The sequence below is a fragment of the Dipteris shenzhenensis genome, chromosome 31 (assembly GCF_047967505.1).
Source record: "Dipteris shenzhenensis isolate YYH24624 ecotype China chromosome 31, Dip_SZ_1.0, whole genome shotgun sequence".
Lineage (NCBI taxonomy): Eukaryota > Viridiplantae > Streptophyta > Polypodiopsida > Gleicheniales > Dipteridaceae > Dipteris > Dipteris shenzhenensis.
Window position 1 is genome coordinate 10407080 of NC_141626.1, and position 15717 is coordinate 10422796.

Below are 15717 nucleotides of genomic sequence, written 5' to 3' on the forward strand. Positions count from 1 at the left end.
AGGTCAGTTGCTCTATTTTGCACACTGGTTCTATCGTATGGTCGGTGGCCTATTTCGGGACCGCCAATCAACCGTTTTGGGTGGAATAGGTCGACCACCCAATTGAGCCTAACTAACTATGACTAGTGGCTATATAAGAGCAAGCCCATGAAGTGCATTTCATCACTGGCTATAGCAACCTTGATTCCTTAGCATTCAGCCTCTGTCTTCTACTCTTTCCAGCATGCCATCAAAGCTTCTTTCATAGGAGCGCATGGCTGGGAGGTAGCACCATCTATTGTATCAATTCTATAGTAATCAAATTTTTTATTCTCCATACTATCTTGTTTTCTCTCTTGCGTACGAGATCCTGTTATCTGTTGAGCATAGACGTTATATTATTTTCTTACAGGGAAAAAAATCTATAGGTAGCAATTGTAAATGGCTGAAGGAGCGTGACAAAATCTCTCTAAAAGGAGCCCTCCTCTCCCTTGTTCATCATCTCTTCCACATTAGGCCTCATGTTTCTGTAACTCTAGTCCCCTCAAGCCTCTTTCATGAGCCTTCTCTCCCTCTTGTAGATATTCTCTTATGTAGACTCTTGAGTCCATCTCTCTCTAGTTCATTCTCTTTCTATGAGTAGTCTTGGAACTTCCGCTCCCTCTTGGACATATGAAACATCTTCTTATCCCTTGTGTTTATAGTATTTTGAGTTGCATTAGAGTGGAGCCTCACTCTATTGACAATGAAGATCACTTCGTATTCCCTCTCTTGAGTCTCTCTTCCCTTTTCTTTCTGTCAAAGCCTTAAAGGTTCTTTCTATTCGGCTGTTCACCACCACCAAGGGACTTACTTACTCTATTCTAGGCAAAATCTATGAGTGGTGGATCGTTGATGAAGGTGGAGTCTTGAGGGAGCATCCTGCTCAGGCGAAATTAGCATGGGTAAAGGGTAGTTTTCATGACAGTTTGACCCCCTGTTAGTATTTTGCTCATAACTTTTCACTCATTAGTCTGATTTTGATGAAACTTATATCAGCGCAAAGCTCTCTTCAAGCGCATGTCTTTGTGTTATTAGACCTTGAATCAAATACTACAGCAAAAAGTTATTAGTCTCTATGTTTGATAGTCTGTTTTCATGATAGTTTTTACCCCCCTCAAATAAATTGCCCATAACTCTCTGGCCGCTTCTTTGTTTCTTACAAAACTTATATCAGTACGAAGCTCTATTCAAGAGTATTGTTAGATCTTGAATTAGATACCACATCAAAAATTTATGAGTCTCTGTGTTTGATAGTCTGTTTTTGTGATAGTTTTTCCCCTAGTCTAGTAAACCGTCCATAACTTTTTTGCCACTTCTTTGTTTCTTACAAAATGTATATCAGCATGAAGCCATCTCAAGGTGCATCTCTATATGTGTTTGAATCTTTGGTATCATGTCTTTACTAGAAGTTATAGGCCTCTGTGTATAATGACAGTTTGTAGACTATTTTGAGCTATGTAAAGGTATCTATGGAGATGGAATTTTTCCTTCGAACCTACCCACCCGACCCAATCAACCCCTTCAAGCTCCTCGATATATATCAGTTCATGTCATGTTGAGCCATAAGATCTTCTTTCAACAACAAATCGCTCCTCTTTGGCACAGACTAGCTTGCTAAGATTATGGCCTCTACTGATCCTTTCCTTCTCCCTATGCTTGAGCACAACATCACTTGGGATGTTACCATCTTCATTCTCATATAAGGGAGGAAAATATGGTGTGGTCTCTCGGTATAAAAGCTTCTTTTTAATATCCCTTTCTCAGTGATAAATATCTCTATCACTCAGCTCGAAAGCAGTAGGAAGTGAAGAGGTGCATGAAGTTTATTACCCCCAACTTCATGTCACAATACCCCCCCTCGGCCAAAATGGGAAGAACGTGTACTAACTATAACAGATTGTCAAACGACAAATAACCAGAACCATCTACAAAATATAGTTGCCATATACTTGCTCACAAAGAACTTTCAAACCCAAAACATCCACAAAGGAAATAGATAGCAAAGCTCACGAAGAGCTTGCAAGTCAATCATCAGATGCTCACAAAGAGCTACGATAGTGCAATAGCAAGATAACTTGCTCACAAAGAGCATTTCATAAACTTTAGCCTTCTGTTCACCAAGAACCTTCAAGAGTATCTCATCATGTTCACAAAGAACAGTGTGTTTGGTCACAAAGAGCTCAACTCTACCCTCCTTAAAAAGCCCAATCCTAATCCTTGAGAGTCTCGGATTCTGCCAGCATACTCGATTCTTCTTTACTATCCACTGTCATTGCTTTTTCTTTGTCTTTCTCAATCTCATCATGTTTCTTTGTATAGCAAAACTTTTCAATATGACCTTCTTTACCACAATACAAACACTTATGAGTATCACGTTCTTTCTTCTTATTGGAGACTGCATAAGCTCTCGAATCATAGCTGAGTGCATTCAATCTTTTCTCCTCACTGAGAAGCATACCTACCTAGTTAAGGAACTCCATGTTGTCATCAAGACAAAGTATCTTGACTATATCTCCATATTGTTGGACGGGTAAACTCTTCAATAATATAGCCTTTTTATCATCATCTTCTACTTTAGCTCCCAAGTCATTAAGCTGGTGCAACAAAGCTTGCATGCGATTGAGGAAGACTCTAAGAGACTCTGATTCCTCCATCTATAGATAAAAAAGGTCTTGTTTTAGATTGGCCTTTGAATGCTTCATACATGCTCCGAATAGGGATTCCAAGATCTGGCAATTCTCTGCCGCTATCAGCTTCACATCGAGGTGGTGGAAATATTTGTAACCTAGAGCTCTTCCCATGTAACCGATGGCCTTTTCATTCTTTGTCTCCCATGCAAAATTTTATCAACATCATGTGATCTCTCCTTTGGTCTTCTCTCTATCCCTGCCATGAACAATAGTCACGTTGCCAACTGCCATGAAGGAAAATTCTTGCCGTTGAATGTAGCAAGTGCTCCACCAACCTTTTCGTTCTTAGGTATATCCATGATTACTAATTCAAGATTTCAAGGAAACACGCCTCTACTAAGAAAACTAGTGATGCATGTCATCTAGTTATACTACGGGTGCTCCGTGGTCTTCTTAGCTCCCTTGGTACAACTGGTAATGGATGACACAAGAGCGGCTATGCAACACTCTTTTTGACATAGATGTTCACCTCTGAATCCTCTCAGACATAGACTATGGAACCTGGTCTCTCATACCAATTGTTGGACTTTAAAAGATAGAAGACAGTGCATGCAAGATAGGTCACATAAAATATAAGAACAATATGAGTTCAAAAACTTTATTACTCCCATGACAACAGAAAAATGCAGAAGAAAGGCATGGTTTGACAGAAATCTGAAAGCTAAAGACATCAAGGAAGGCGACTTAGTCCTGTTATACAATGCCAAAGTACACAAGGGGAAACCGAAGTATCTAGGTCAAGGACCCTACCGAGTATGAAAGATGAATCCCATCGGATGGAGTCCAATTCAACACAACAATAAATGGGAGCCGATTGAAGCGCTACTACATCAACACGCAAGACATCCCCAACAAAAATGAAGATTTGGGAAACCAAGTCTTCCTTAGTTAGGATTAGATTGTATCACGAGCACTCACTTGCATATGTACATCTTCGCACATATAGGTAGCATCAATCAATTTTAACCTAGGGCTCAGAAGTGATGCCTGAGTTCTAGCTGCCCTATGAAAATCCCAGCAATTAAAAAAGCATATAGTTAGTCCATAACTAGCTACTAGATCATGTGCACTTACACACTTTCACTTAGACACATAGATGATTGCATGAATAATTATACCACACACTTTCATTCCACACTCTCAAAGAATGTATAAAAATAAGATCTCTCACACACACAAAGGTCATACCGACATGCCCAACCAATCTAATGATCAATGGTACACCACATGCACATGGATGCAGGTTCAAAAAAGATGCTGCCACTAAAGAGGATGCACAGAAGAAGCCCACCACTTCAACCACGAGACCCTCTTCAGAGTTTGTAGCCATCTACATCCTCTCAACCACGGCGACCATAGCCATTCATGGTCCAGAGTGATAGCTTTGAAGAGGATTCAATGCATGACCAAGAAGAATAAATGCCACCCCAGTCACCAACGGCCTACATAGCCATTGACGGGGCCAAGTCACTGGAATTTGTTTGGCCACCCACATCGACTTATACTCTTTCCCAGGAAGCAACATCTTAATTAAAGCAAAGGGGTCTAGGCAGTTTGCATGAGAGCCTAAAATCCTTGGAGGACAATCCTACAATGACCACATACATCAAGGAATTTCTCCATTCTTACCACTCCAACAATGCAAAGGTTGGCAAGTACGGTACAATCACTATACATCAGAGCCCACTAAACATTATCCTCGATAGTACAGTCATTCAAAGGGCTTTCTCCTCGCTTTCTCGCTACCAACACAAGGTGCCAAATACCCTAAACGGCCTACCAATGCAAAGTTTATCGAAGTACCGTCTCCCCTCACCAAAGCACACTGATCCATAAAGACGGCATATTGCTTCGCACAATCCTTGACCATCGCCTCAAGGAAGTAGCACAATTTCTATCCACAATCTTGGGTGTTAAGTGCAGCAAGAATCGATCCCTTCCACTCTGCACATTTGTTTTGCTGAGTAGGAAGCTAAAACAAGACTGGGTCCAGCACTTAGTCATCTTCTTTACGAAGAAACTAGATGGTTCTTTAGGCCAAAAATGTAAAATTTCACACTTATTGGCTATAATCATAAAAAAAGAACTACAAGAAAGAGAAATGACTCTGCCCCAGTCACCAAAACCAATTGAGGAGTTGGACATACCCTTCTCACCAGTATGGGAGTTGTCACCAAATTCTCCTACTATCACATTGATAGGTGTAGCTGCCTTAACAGAAATACCTATTCTGGAGGTCGAGATTGCAGAATTGCCAAGAGATGCTACAGCTCGGTGCACAACTGCAACCAATATATCTCCAACAACAGCAGCAACCAGAGCCCGAGGCAAGATCAGCACCAGAATCTGAGGAAAAATCGGCACCTGAGCCTAAGGTTACATCCGTACTAGAACTACCCATCGGTGCCATGCCAGTCGATGAGCCACAAGGGGAGCTAGTGTCAGATCAATAGTATGACTATTGTACACAAGGGACTGAAATACCATTGGAACAACCTCCCCCAAGTACTACAGAATCATCAGGATGGCTACATGGGCACCACTTGTATCAGCAGTATCGCTAGCAGACCTCATCACCGTCTGTCATTCTCCAACATCAAGCTAGCCAAATGATCCAAATGTCAAAACTATTCACTAGCTTGGCCAAGGAGGAATATGCAAGAGAATTGGAAAGACAAACTGCAACAGAAATCGAAGACCAATTCCAGGCAATCGCCATAGAGGTCAAGGCACTTCGGGCGCAGATAGATGAGAAGAAGGTAGAAGAAGTGTGCATGAACCAAGCTCTCCAAGCGTAAGAGAAGGCAAAGAGGGATGTGACCTCCAACCTTCACCAAAGTCAAACACAACTGATAATAGCAATACAAGGAACGGCAATCCTACAGACCTACTATAACTCCTTGACATCCGCACATGCTCAATAGACGAAGGTAGTAGCACAAGCTCAACTCACTCTAATTCACAAAGAAGAAGAGCTCCAGGATTGCAAAGACAAGCTTGAAGAAATGAAACAATCTTTGGCAGTGCGTGCCTTAAGCATTGACAAGCTTACAAGGGAATGCAGAATCTTAAAGGACCAACTTGCTACTACTCAAGAGGCCAGTACTTCACAAGCACAAGTCTTGGAATGGTTTAGGCACCTCCCCTATATTAGTGGCAATCAGCCCTTACATCAGTGGGACTGGCCTAAATCAAAGGAACCTCCCATGTGGGGGCCTTTGGCTTACATCATCACTTAGGTCACACACTAGAACATCATAACACTAGATGTGCCTCTACAGTGCACACACACGTGACTCTCCTAGATGCACACATGCACCATAGAGCAAGCCCTTGACCATAGTTATCCCAACATACCCCCCCTCAAGGGTTTGCCTCTTGCAATGTCAAGGATACATCTAGTCTCATAGTTTCTCATGCCATCTCATTGTGGTCACACATGGCCATCTCATGGTGGTCAAGGATAAATCTATGTCTAGGATCTCATGCTAGCAGAGGTACCCAAGGGTCAAGGTTTACAAAACTAGGATAGACCAAACACATATCACATGGCCTACATCATATGGTGACCAGAGGTGATTTACAAAAGACAAAACATATGACATTCTTTTTGGAGTACTATTCCAAGCAGAGAACCTCAAAATTTGACCAAGTGATGATAAACAAAAATTCAAAGACAAGTTGCTCAAAAGGAAAAGTCCTTGTCTTCTACTACAAAGTTGGATGCTTCTTTTGCTGATGGAGTTCTCTCTTCAACCAGATTTGACATAGTCCTCTTCTTCTTATTGCAAAACTTTTCAAAGTGATTATTCTTTCCACAATATGAGCAAGGGTTGATTCTATAACAATCCTTCTCACAGTGATTGTTTTTCCCACAGTGTTTACAAGCCTTGTACTTGCTCTTTGAAAACCTCACTGCAAGTGCCTCTGTATGCATTTTGCCCATTCTTGAAGTGTTCTTTCTTTCCTCTTCTTGTAAGGCACTAATGATGCCTTCTAATGAGGGTTGAGGAAGATTCTTTAAAGTAGTGACCACATAGTCAAAATCCTGAGGCATGCTCTTTAAAAGCACTGCCATAGCATCATCCTCAGTGATAGGGGAATTAATTGAAGCTAGTTGTGTCATAATACTTCTCATAGTATTGACATGGGCAGCAACATCATCTCCCTCCATTTTAAGTTTAAAGAACTTAATTTTCAAATTTAATTTGGAAGTATGAGAGCTAGCACCAAACAATATGTCTAACTTGTGCTATGCTTCAAGAGGGGATTCCAAATCTGAAATGTGGTGTACATAGTCATCACCCAAACCTAATGCAATGATGGCATAGGCTTTCTCAATTCTCTTTGCATCTTCAGGTGTGGAAGTAGAGTCAATGGCTTTTCCTTTACCTTTTGTTGTAGTTGATTCACCTCCCTGAGAGGTTTGATTTCCTTCCTTGACTAAGTCCCATAGATTTTCCTTCATAAGCATAAACTTTATCTTCATCTGCCAAGTATGGAATCCTTGGCCATTGAACTTGTCGATTTTATAAGTAGCCACAAGAGGGTCTTACCTTTGTCAGGCAGTGTCTACTCTCTTACAACCAGTATCTCTCAACACAAGTCACCTATCTTCAAAATGATGACTATCCTTTGCAAATGGCACTCAAACATAAACAATGTAAACATCATCACCATGAATGACAAGTACCATGACACTTGTGGAGTCTATTTCAGAGTCAATACTTAGTCAAACAGAGATCTATTAGTGCAACCAACTAAAACAGATATAGAATAAAATTTTTGATTGGTCAAACCTCTGGGATGGTCAAAGTTTGACCATATTTTAACTGTTTTCCCCAAATCAAACAATCTGAAGCTGGAGGGTGCAATTGAGGCTGTAGAGAAGGGCATTCAAGGGGCTTTTAGAGACAAATGAAAGGCCTAACATCAAAGAAGATTCTCAGGAGAGGATAAGCGAAAAAACAAGCTGCATTGTCTGTGGGAATCCCATCTTTTTGGACTGGTCTTTTGCTCTGTTCTCAGCATTCTATGGACCATTGTCCACCAAAATTCATCAGCACCTTCCCAAGAGTGTCGCCCAGCACGCCCTAAGAGGAATTGATGAGATATGGCTCCAACAGGCTGAATTGCATGAAATTTCCATGAGCATTTTGAGTGTCGGCATAGGCAGCAAAAGCCTAATTGCGCAGATCCCAACGGTGAAGACATGCGCCTTAACTAGGTAAAGCTACAGCATGAAGCGTTCTAAAAATTAACGGTCGGATGTTGAGATACAGTGCCTCTAATGGTTAGGCCATAGGAGAGCTCAAACAAAATGAAGGCGATGAAGAAGATGAAATCTTGGGCTCTAGGTGACTCTAGGAGCTAGGTAGGATCGACCTTGCTCTGATACCAAATGTAGAAGATTGTGGGACAGAAGAGATGCATCATGGCACAAAGAGTGAGAGCACAAGTGAGGCAAAATCCATGTATTAGAATGAAGGAATGACCTCCATTTTATAGAAAGAGAGGATGGTGTAAGCACCTCCCCTATATCAGTGGCAATCAACCCCTACATCAGTGGGACTGGCCTAAATCAAAGGGGGGACCTTTGGCTTACATCATCACTTAGGTCACACACCAGACACATCATAGCACTAGATGTGCCTCTACAACACACACACACACACACACATGTGACTCCCCTAGACACGCACATGCACCATAGAGCAAGCCCTTGACCATAGTTATCCCAACATAGATGCTACAGTTCCCATACCAATTAGTGATCTCGAAGAGATTGCCAAAGTAAAAGCAAATGGGAAAGAAAGATAAGTATTTGTTAGCTCCCTAGGACCAATGTGTGGGCCGATTGAGGAAAGGAACCAATGATAACCGAAGGATAAATCCAAGGGAAGACCACATACCAAATGCTAAAAGTAGCTGGGAAGTAATTGTCACATAGGAAAATAGTTTGTGAAGGCCAACAAGATGCAAAAGGACTAGGAGGAGTCAAGACTCAATGAATTGAAGAGACACGAGCATGCTTAGGAAGAGAGACTCTCGTTGATATGTGTGTAGGGTGCAAGAGTAATCCCCTTGTATTAAACTATATATGGAATACAAGCACCTTATTGTTGGATCTCGAATGTGTCTTTTGCTTCCATTGATGCTATGCTCTATTCTATTGATGATAAATTTAAAATATGCTTTCCATAGATGAGTGTGATCAATAGCAAAAGACAAAGTGTGAGATGGAGTTGTTAAGGTCATGCTATTGGAATGTGGTGACCTTGCATATGTCTCATAGATGAGAGCACATCTAGAAAAGGTATACTTCCTTGATAGACCTAGAATTGTGGAAGTGTGAGTGAGAGGAATGAACGAGCGAATGACAAGATCCTAATGCAAACATAGTAGAAGCAGAATAGGACTAAGAAAAGGAAAAAACTTTAGCAATAACACTTTTGGTAATCATGCTAGGGATATCGCTAAATGTACTAATTTTAAAAAATGATAAAAGAGGATGGACATTCAATGAGTGAAAAAGTGAAGATAGCATTGAAGGTCAAGAATGGAAATACGTAATATGAAGGTACAATGGTGAAAAAATCCAACACAAGTATGGGTGTAACAATAAAGAGAAGCAAATCTATGAGGTAAATGTGACAAAATCGACAGTAAACAAGGAGAAGTTGCATTCATTATTGTTTCATTACACTCTGCATCCCAAAAGAATAGAAGCCTACATAGAGATTTGAAATGGAGTCTCTGAATCATTACATCAATTTTGGAATAGAATACTTGTTGATGGATGATACCGAAAAACATTACCTTGGTATAAGAAATTCTCAAGGATAGAGAAGGAAAGAGACAATCAGGTTTTTCTAGGGTAGAATCAATTACAATTAAAGGTTCATTCCAAATTTCAATAGCATACTATGCCCCCTTGCAATACTTGGTGATAGAGAACTATGCCAAAGCATGTGCAACAGTACGATAATTTTAATTGAGATGTAGAAGATTATCCACTAAAATCGAGGACTGCTGCAAGAAAATGAATGTCAAATGAAGAAGGAAGCTAAAGAGCAAGAAGAGCACAAAGATACCAACATTGAAGATCAGAATGGTTGACAAGACTAGGTGAATGAAGTGTCTCAAGGGGCAAAAAGGACTTATAGAGATTAAGGAATCAAAAGTGAAGATACACAGGTCCACTCGGAATACAAGACTATAAGAATCAATACAAAGGCCAAAGAAACTAGAGCTCCAACTCATAAGAATGAAGTAGCGTGTTGACACGAGAAGTGTAGATTGCTACATCAACAAGAAAACCACGAAAGGTTTGAATTTCAACTTGATGACACTAAATCTAGAGAACATGGTAGCACTAGCACCAATGAATCAACTACCGCTAGTAAATCCACTACCTTGATACATTATCTAGCAATGGAAACACCAAAGGTGATTCAGGTGAAATTCTAGAAGTGTGTGGGCTAACCCTCTTGAGGGGTCCAAGCGAGTGCTTTTGGCCAATCAGGGAATGTAGCAGGGTGCCTTCTTCTACTACACCACTCGCATCGGAAGACAACTTCAATTGGATGCGTCGGCTTAGACCCCTCAATGGGAGCAGCAATTGCTACATGAGGTCCTAACCAAGGTTTGGTCCTGCCTCTAGACTAGCCGCACCTGAGAAAGATCTCTTATTTCTTCTAGCTGCTAACTCATGGGGTTGTACCCATAGGACCATGGTTGAAGCAGATGAGTGGTGGAGGACATAGGACCATGGTTGGAATAGATGAGGGTAGATAGGGTCTATCATTATTGTAATATCGAGAATCTTGAGACAATTCCTCACTAGTTGTGAAGCTGTCCAGCAGCTCAGAGAATCTGGAAGTGCTCTCATAAATTTGTGGCCAAGATGCGACATATGCTTCAGCTGGGGCATCTATGGCTTCCTTGACAAAGACACAACATGACGTTCCCATCGTAGATGGTCTTTCCAACTTCAGAATAGCTGGACATTCAAGACTCGTCCGTCCCTCAGGTGAAAGACCTGAGTTCTGTCCAGAGGATGAAGTTTGGGAGATGATAGCCAGCAATACCACCTGAAATACCTAGATAGCACCCTGTAGTTTAGTGATGGGACGGCAACAGACTTGGCCTGCAGCCACCCTCATCTATATATGTATATACCTAGATGAATCCAGGAACATTCCCAAACTCATCCTCATCTATATATGGCATGATATCATCTACTCTTTGCAAGCCACTTGGCACCAAGGTACGGAAGGGTCGAAAAAGACCGCTGAACAGTGGGAGCTTTTTTGCAAGGCAGGATCCAGGATAGTGTAGGCAATAAGCTGGAATCCTGCGAAATTGGTCAAGCGTCCCATGAATTGCTGATTTGTATTGGTTTTTGAAGTTTCCAATGGATGGTTCTTTTCTTGGGGGGGGGGGGGGATGGTTCTCTAAAGACACTAGGGATCCTCGTCCCATTGTGATCCCAATAGAGAGATTCTTGTCTCTCATCAGGCATAATGCTCCCTCCCAGCTTCTATGTGACAGGTATTCCATAGTGGCAGAATGATGGTTTACAATAATATTCACTTGTGAGTCTCAATGGCTTTCACTCATCAGCCACATAGGCCTTCATTGCTTCTTTGCTGTATCTGCATCTGTTTTACTGCTTAAAGAACATATCAAAATATATCTCCACAGGAACACAAACCGTCCTTGAAATGATGGATGCCATAGTCATCTCGAATGATGATCTCCCGTTTTTCAATCCTTGATATGATTTTGCTTGCATTGTGACAGTCATTGCACATCCTCAAATTCTTAGTCACACGCAAGGTTTGTCCCTGCGGCGTGTTGAGAAGACCAAAAGCTATGGCCAACTTCTCTGCATGCTCACATAATGCAGCTTCCTTCTGATAGGAATTAGGTCTCAAGTTCACGTCTACATTAGGCACATGCCCACCCTCTTTCATACGTGCACTCAAGATTTCTAGCACTGCTGAAATCTCCTTCATTTGATTGTTACCCACCACAAACTCATGGATCTTCTTGTCCACCTCTATCAAAGCACTTGCAGGCTTTTTCTTTGCCCGTGCATCTTTCCTCCAGTCCTCTAGTCCGTATGCATCATCCCACTTGCCAGCATTTGCATAAAGGTTTGCCATGAGCACGTACGAGGCAGCGGATTCTGGATTCATCTGCACAAGCTGCTGAAAACATCTGAGTCCCAGTTCTGCTTCCCCATGAGTTTTGCAGGCACTGAGCAAAGCTGTCAAAGAATTTTCAGATGGTGGAAACTGCACAGTTTCAAGAAATTTTTCTGCTTCGTACAAATGTCCTGATCGTGCTAGAAGATCAACCATGCAGGTGTAATGATCCATTCTTGGTGCAATGCCATAATTTTCTCTCATTACCATATAATACTCATGGCCCTTCGATACCAGGTTGGCATGGCTGCATGCAGTAAGAAGACATGTGAATGTGGTAGCATCTGGCTTCACACCCTCTTCTTGCATTACCTCAAAACATTGTACAGCCATGCCTCCTTCACGGTTCATGCAATATCCTTTTATCATTGCATTCCATGAAATAACATTTCGATTTGACAGCTTGTCGAAGACTTCCTTTGCCTCTGAAAGAGAACCGCATTTAGCATACATGTCAACCAAAGTGTTGCCAACAAAAGAATCTCTTAAAAATCCCTTTCGCGAGACCAGATCATGCAATTCTCGGCCCTTGCTTAAAGCTCCCACACTACCACAGGCTTTCAAAAGAGAAACAAGTGTGACAGCATCTGGAGATACACCCTCTAATTGCATTTGTTCAAAGCAATTTAGCGCTTCCTGACCATGTCCATGTTCAGCATATCCTGCAATTAGTGCAGCCCAGGAGACAACATCGCGAGCTGACATCATGTCAAAGACTTCCTGTGCTTCTAAAAGTGAGCCACATTTGGCATACATGTCAACCAAACTGCTTCCAACAAAGAGATCTCTTTCAAAACCCTTCTGTGAGATTTCTGTGTGTATTTCTCTTCCCTTGACTATGGCTCTTATGCTGCCACAAGCTTTCAAAATGCAAGCAAATATGACATCACTAGGAGAAATACCCTGAAGTTGCATCTGTTCAAAGCAATCCAGTGCTGCTTGACCAGATCCATGTTCCACATATCCTGCAATTAGCGCTGCCCATGACACAACACTTTGGATTGTGAGCTTGTCAAAGACTTCCTGTGCCTCTGAAAGAGAGCCACATTTGGCATACATGTCAATTAAAGTGCTGCTGACATAACGGTCTCTTTCAAATCCCTTTTGAGCTACCTCAGCATGCGTCTCTCGGCCTTCTCCTAGGGCTCCTATGCTGCCGCAAGCTTTTAACAGGCAAACAAGTGTGACAGCGTCTGGAAGTAGGCCCTCTAGTTGCATCTGTTCAAAACATTCTAGTGCCTCCTGACCAAGTCCATGTTCAACATATCCTGCAATTAGTGTGGCCCATGACACAACATCTCGAATTGGCAGCTTATCAAAAGCTTCCTGTGCCTCTGAAAGTGAGCCACATTTGGCATACATGCCAACCAATGTGCTCCCAACAAAAACATCCCTTTCAAATCCCTTCTGTGCGATCTCAACATGAAAGTCTCGACCCTTGCTTAGGGCTTCTATGTTGCCACACGCTTTCAAAGCGCTAACAAACGTGAAAGCATCCGCAGAGATGCCCTCTAGTTGCATCTGCTCAAAAAATTTCAGTGCTTTCTGACTGTCTGCATGCTCAGCATATCCTGCTATTAGTGTGCTCCATGATACAACATTTCTAACTGGCAGCTTGTCAAAGACTTCCTGTGCCTCTGCAATTGAGCCACATTTGACATACATATCAACCAAAGTGCTGCCAACGAAAATGTCTTCCTCAATTCCCACTTGTGAAATCTCCACATGAATCAATCGGCCTCTTTTCACATCTTTCATCCTGGCGCACGCTTTTAGTAGGGCTATAAATGTATACCTGCTAGGATGCACACCATCCTCTTTCATTCTCTGGTACAGGTGAAGAGCATGCTGCATTTTCCCACATTCTATATACCCTACTATGAGAGAAGTCCATGAATGATCATTCCGATGAACCAACCTATTGAAAACCAGCTGAGCACCAGACACACTTCCACATTCCACAAGCATCGGCACAATATAGTTCCCAGCAGCTATATGAGGTTCCAGCCCATTATTGCAAATGTGTGCATTCACATGCTTGGCATACGCTAGATTTTTTTTCTTGCGGCACGTCTGTAAAATGCAAATGAAGTTCTCAACGGGAGGCAGCTCAGCGATCCGGTCCAAAATCCTGAGCGTCTCCTCTAAGCTCAGCATGTCACGACCATTGCCGTCTCGCCCTGCATACCAGACCTACAGCTGGCCTTAAACAGATGACAGGTAATCATTGTTATTGGTTTGAAAGCGCCTACTAGATTCCTATGACCTGCAACTCCTCCTGGCGAATTCATGGTGGCTTTTTCGGCCAGATAGGCCTCAAAATACTCTATATGGGATTCACAAATGGGCCCACACCGGTTACGGAAGGTCCATCGAGAGGGAGGCGGGCGATCGTCGGGAGCCGGAAGCATGCCCCGCCGACTGATGGGCCTTCCTGGCCGTCAAGGGAAAAGCCCCAAGGCATGATTAGCGGCCACCTTGACATCATAGAAAAGAAGCCCCGGTTATAAAAGCACATCGAAATCGTAACGGTTGTAGGGACTACCAACTGCAAACATCCGTGTTTACCCAAGGCGTGCTGAAGGCCCACTTTCGCAGTTGTCCTCACCTTCGTCAATATATTATTGGATGAAACGGTTCCAAGGACCGCCAAATTCATACATCCGTGTTCATCCAAGGCATGTCGCAGACCCAGTTTCGCAGTTGTCCACGCCTTGGGCAGCCCATGCAGGCCGCCAATCAAATTTTCACCTAGATAAGAAAAACTTTTAAATTGACCTATGGAAGATTGCCATGCCAAAGAATGGTTGTGTTCCACAGCCATACAATTATATCTATGTTAGCTGGAGATGGTTATTCGCATTGCCTCCTACAGGTCCCCGAAATTGATAAGAATACAAAAGAGTATTAATTGGTGAAAAAATGAAGGACGGCGTGAAAAAGCAAGGGAGGTGTAAACAAGAGAGTGAAGTCCCTCTATTTATGAGGGGAGGGGCCCCTCCCCTCATCATACATTACTATGCTTCTTTCACAACATCTTCATTTGGTAAGACCTTCAAAGTGCATCATGGATGCCTTGAGTTCACGACCGCCCTTTGCATGAAGTTTTGAAGCTATTTCCTTTGACCTTTGGCTAATTGGGATACTCCAGCTAAGGAATGAATTGAATTTCTCTATCAAAAAATTGGGCCATGGAAAACGCAGTTGATTAGCTTCCGTAGGTCCCATTTCTCAAGAAGGTAGTAAATAGATGCTAATAAGGCCTTTTCAATTCGTTTCTCCTTAAGTTATGATGGAATAATTTAATGAGATTAAGGGTCGTCCATTGGAAAATATAGATGAGCAAGTTAATGGAGGAATTAGGTGAGAGCCATTAGGGGGTTATGAAATTATGTGAATTTCTAGTGTTATAGATAAGACCAGGATGTGCTCTATATATGTAAGGTATGTATGTTTCCCTTTATAGTTAGGAGGCAGTGTCCATGTGCACTTAGCACTTGTGTCAAAGAAGGCTTTCCCTTTGAAGTCCAGTGCTTTTGATTCACAAAGGTATTCTTGGTTTTCAAAGTTCTCCTAAGATCCGCTAGCCAACATCCTTCTCTTTTCACCTTCATAGCTTAACAAGGTCTTATAAAGAAAAGCCCGCCCGCTTCAAGCCAAAAGCCTCATTCTGTGACTCTTTTGCTACAACAACCTCATCTCTCACTCCCATAGTTGCTCCAGTTGAAATTTCTAATGGTAGGAGTTTACCAACCTCTATCTCGCTCTAGTGTAGCTTACCTTTACTTTCCTCT

General features: G+C 42.2%; 1 pseudogene; it reads right to left on the reverse strand.

Moving 5' to 3' along the window:
• Nucleotides 1–11167: 11167 nt before the first annotated feature.
• Nucleotides 11168–14153, reverse strand: LOC147881010 (pentatricopeptide repeat-containing protein At1g11290, chloroplastic pseudogene; annotated as a pseudogene).
• Between the last annotated feature and the right edge of the window lie 1564 nt (nucleotides 14154–15717).